A 4,654-nucleotide genomic window follows, 5' to 3' on the forward strand; every position below is an offset into this window, starting at 1 on the left:
GGCTGAGGAGATGGGGGTGGGATGATACTAAGGTGGGCTCCTCTTCTCAGTGGATAAGTTTAGGGAGAAATGGGGGCACAGCTGCAGAAAGGGAGGCTGATATTGGGAGGTAAAGTGAATAAATTGATTAATAAAAAAGAACTATAAGAAAACAACTGTATGTAAGCCAACTTATTATAAACTCTTAAAGATATTTAAAACTTACACATTAATGGTAAGTCACCTTTTAAATGATCAGATTTTTGAACGTGCTCAGATCTGTTTTTAGTCGTTCTAAGTAAATAAGTAATTCATTTACAGAGACAAGCTTGACGGTATGGATGAATTTATATCTCCTATTTTAAAGTCTTCTGTATATGTTGTCAAAGTTAAGCCCAAAACAAACAACTCAAGTTTAGAGTCAATTTAAAGTTCATTTAATGTAAAATCATATTCAAAATCAGTATATTTTAAAATACTGATTATGAAATAAATGCTTGAGTAAAATGGTCCAAGTAGTTTCCTTGGATGGGGTACAAACCCACCAGAGTAAGTTGTACACTAGCCTCATTACGGAGCAAAGAAGCACAGGGAAGCAAGACCTGCCAGCAGCCTCTGGCTTCTACCTACAACCATGTAGGACTGACCAGATCTAACCGTGTAGGCCAAATCAGACAAAAATTTCCTTATATACAGGAGAGATGAGTTGCTTTTCAAGTCTCAAATGACAGAGGGATGGATTGTCTTGTCCACTGTAGGATCTTAGAGTCTCCACCCATATCCTAAATATCTCAAACAACAGAGAGGCAAATGGGGATATCAACAGGGGAACCTTGTACCTCAGCCCCAGCAGGTATAGGACCCATGCGTTAGTTCTATTGCTTATGCCCTTTACCTCGGCAGTGACATCTTTTCTTAGTAAAGGCTAATTCGAGGGTCTACATTCTAACAACTTGTACTCCCTGATTAAAGGAGATGTCAGATACTCTGATATCAAAGTTACGGCATTGGAAAGTTTTGCAGAATCTCTAAGTGGCGGCTTAGGAACTTTGTTAGACAATCCTGTAAAAATGACTCAATAGGATTCTACTCCTCTTTTAAACTGTCAATTCGGGTGATGAATTTAACTGATTTCTTTTACAAAACTCCCACTTACTTGGTCCTCATGGAGGAGTCTGATGTAAATAAATAGCTAATTACAGTTACCTTCTACATAACTCTGGTACATGGTCCACCCAGGCATACAATTGCATTTATCCTTACCTTACCTTTATATTTAACCTTAGAGTAAAGTTTATTGGCTGATGGACAACTGCCACGCTGCAACCCTGCTCTTCCTGCAGAGGGAAAAGCAGCCTACAGATAGCAGGTAAAAGTGTGGCTCTCTGTTAAAAGAAAAAGTTTGTTTGTGCAGAAGAATTGTTTTCTCTTTGGGAACTGTGCAAGATAGGTAGTTTTCAGAGGGCCGTTATTTCTGATGTCTTCCTTGGCCTTCACATCGTTCAAACCTCATTAGTCTTCCTCAGCTTTCTGACATCTTGTCAAGAAATCAGTAGAGAAGCAAGAATTTTTTTTTTATTAACTTGAGTATTTCTTATATACATTTCGAGTGTTATTCCCTTTCCCGGTATCCGGGCAAACATCCCCCTCCCCCCTCCCCTTCCTTATGGGTGTTCCCCTCCCAACCCTCCCCCCCATTGCCGCCCTCCCCCCCACAGTCTAGTTCACTGGGGGTTCAGTCTTAGCAGGACCCAGGGCTTCCCCTTCCACTGGTGCTCTTACTAGGATATTCATTGCTACCTATGAGGTCAGAGTCCAGGGTCAGTCCATGTATAGTCTTTAGGTAGTGGCTTAGTCCCTGGAAGCTCTGGTTACTTGGCATTGTTGTACATATGGGGTCTCGAGCCCCTTCAAGCTCTTCCAGTTCTTTCTCTGATTCCTTCAACGGGGGTCCTATTCTCAGTTCAGTGGTTTGCTGCTGGCATTCGCCTCTGTATTTGCTTTATTCTGGCTGTGTCTCTCAGGAGTGATCTACATCCAGCTCCTGTCAGTCTGCACTTCTTTGCTTCATCCATCTTGTCTAATTGGGTGGCTGTATATGTATGGGCCACATGTGGGGCAGGCTCTGAATGGGTGTTCCTTCAGTCTCTGTTTTAATCTTGAGGGGCAAGAATTTTTGCTCTGTTCGTTTCCACAACGAAGCCATTTAACACCATCTCATCCAAAATGATGTGGACTTCAATCAAATTAAACATTATCTCAAGTTCACTCTGCTGAGGTACTCATCTAAAACTTCCACAAAATTGTGGTGAATTCATAGATAGCCATCTCATTCTCAGTGTCATTAACTCCAACCACAACAAAGAGAGCTGTGAATTGCTGCGTAGATCAGCTTAAAATCCATGTATTCAATGCAAGAGCATTGTTCACTGGATTGAGACAGGCAGCTCTTGCTGACCTTGGTTTCCAGAAGCGCATGTTTATTAATGTCTACATGCTCATAGTACTTAGACAGTTGGGTCTGCCCTTGTTTGCTCACTACAAGGAAAAACTTTATCATTTTTTTTCACCTTTGGCCAGTTCTTTTCCAAATATCATTTAAAAGTTATGGCAAGGGTTGACTGTACCCAGAACCTTAATGGCTCTGGCTGGGGAGTGGTGAGGGAACTCCTCACACCCCCTCTACCTCTTCCACAGCTGCCTGTTCCCTCCTCAAAGGCTGTGCACTGCGGGCATCCTTGGGGCAGCCATTTTGGCTGTTTTTTTTTTTTGATGTAACTTTTTTCTCATTAACTTTGTCTCTTAATGCTCCCCAAAAGGTTGTACAGTTATTATCTCCTCACTTACATTCTGGATCGTTGCCAACTGTTAAATTTTATCATAGCTTCTTGAATGGATCTTTCAAGCCACTCTGACTGCTGCTTCCTGCCCTTGTCAACATCTTGTCACCTTGAAGCTTGAAGCAGTTACACAGATTGCTGCCCCAGACCCCTGAGAGCAGTCTGGGTGACCTCTGAGAAGGAAATTAATAGACCATGGGCCATCCAACCGATGATTCTTTGCTAGTCAGACCATTATGTTCAAGATTCAGAACTAAAAGAACTTGACCAAAACTTTTTGGGCATTAGTTAACCATTCTGTCTCACCAGCTCTCAAAACAACTTACAAGAAATCTTAGATCAGTTTAGCATCCTTTGGGAACAACTGGACTTAGGGCTGCTACCCTACTCCAAGACTAGATCTGACTCCTGCTAGGGCTGGATCTGTTTTCACACTGACAAATCCTAACTGGTTTCACATGGGGACCTAGACAGAGACCCAAAAGAAATTCAACCACAAGCCTCCTCCACTGTACAAGATTTTGGTTTTCCTCCCACTCTGGCTCCTCCCCTTGATCCCTTCTTTCCTCCTTATAATCCTCATACTAATATATCTTTTTTTTACCATCTTTTAAATGTTTTACTTCCTCCTGTGCCCAAGCAAAATGTTCCAGGTAAGTTTGCTGAATGGTTCTCATCCTACCACAGCTCCATTTGTCTCAGATCCACCTTCAAAAGGACCTTTCAGAAACTCTTCATCTCGTTCATCCCAGGTTAGATAAAATTCTTTGTATTAGTCCTCTCTTTTCTCCTGCTGCCCTCCTTCAATGCCTTGTGGCATTCTGCTCTTTCTGCTAGCTTATTCTGGTGCAGCTTTCCTGGCAGTGGGACTAGTCACTGTCATTCTGAATCAACTTGTCTTAGGGTTTCATTGCTGGGAAGAGACACCATGATTACAGCAACTCTTATAAAGTAAAACATTTAACTGGGACTAGGTCACAGTCTCAGGGGTTTAGTTCATTATCATCATTGCAGCAATCAGGCAGACACAGTGCTGAAGGATTTGATAGTTCTACATCTTGATACACAGGCAAGCAGGAAAGAGACTGCATGCCACACTAGGCATAGTTTGAGCAAAGGAGACCTCAAAGGTCACCCCCACAGTGATACACTTTCTCCAAGGCCACACTTACTCCAACAAGGCCATATCTCCTAACAGTGACACTCAATATGGGCCAAACATTTAAACACAGAGTCCATGACATTCATACCTAGTCCAACCACCACTTAACTCTATACCCACTTCCTCTCATCAGCTTACTCTGTCTTTCCCACGTTTATGCCCTCTCCCCCTTCACCTTCCAAGGCAATTTCTCAGTCTTACTCTGTAACCATACATCTGTTTGCAGTCCTCTGAAGATGATATTTCAAACGTTTCTGCAAGAATGCAAGACAACAATTGCAATCCATTGCAGCCAATCAAGTTAAAATTCTCCTCCTGCTAAATGACCAGGGGATCCCCTTTTAATGGACCCAGACCTACCCCATCCAACAATGATGCACAGCTGGAAACAGCTAAGAAAAGATCTATAACACCCGCCCCCAATATTTCCATGTCCCCTTAGAGTGTAGAAAGGTAGTTTCTTGCTACAAGACTACATTCCCAGCATCCCTTGCAGACAGACAAGGCAACTTTGGAAGGGAGGAGCTTCAGCAGGAAATTTAAGCTATACGTCACAGCCATCTTCTTCCAAAGGCAGTTTCAACCACTCGTGGTGTGAGAGTATGGCTCCTTGCCCTGTGTGCCAATAAAGCTGGTCCCACCTTCTTGAGATCGTATACTTTTCTCTTTCTGC

The 4,654-nt window shown here is 42.6% G+C and overlaps 1 pseudogene; it reads right to left on the minus strand.

Moving 5' to 3' along the window:
* Nucleotides 1-1,501: 1,501 nt before the first annotated feature.
* On the minus strand, nucleotides 1,502-2,539 carry Ap4s1-ps1 (adaptor related protein complex 4 subunit sigma 1, pseudogene 1; annotated as a pseudogene).
* Nucleotides 2,540-4,654: the final 2,115 nt, after the last annotated feature.

This window comes from Rattus norvegicus, chromosome 5, assembly GCF_021556685.1.
Source record: "Rattus norvegicus strain SHRSP/BbbUtx chromosome 5, alternate assembly SHRSP_T2T, whole genome shotgun sequence".
NCBI classification, from domain to species: domain Eukaryota; kingdom Metazoa; phylum Chordata; class Mammalia; order Rodentia; family Muridae; genus Rattus; species Rattus norvegicus.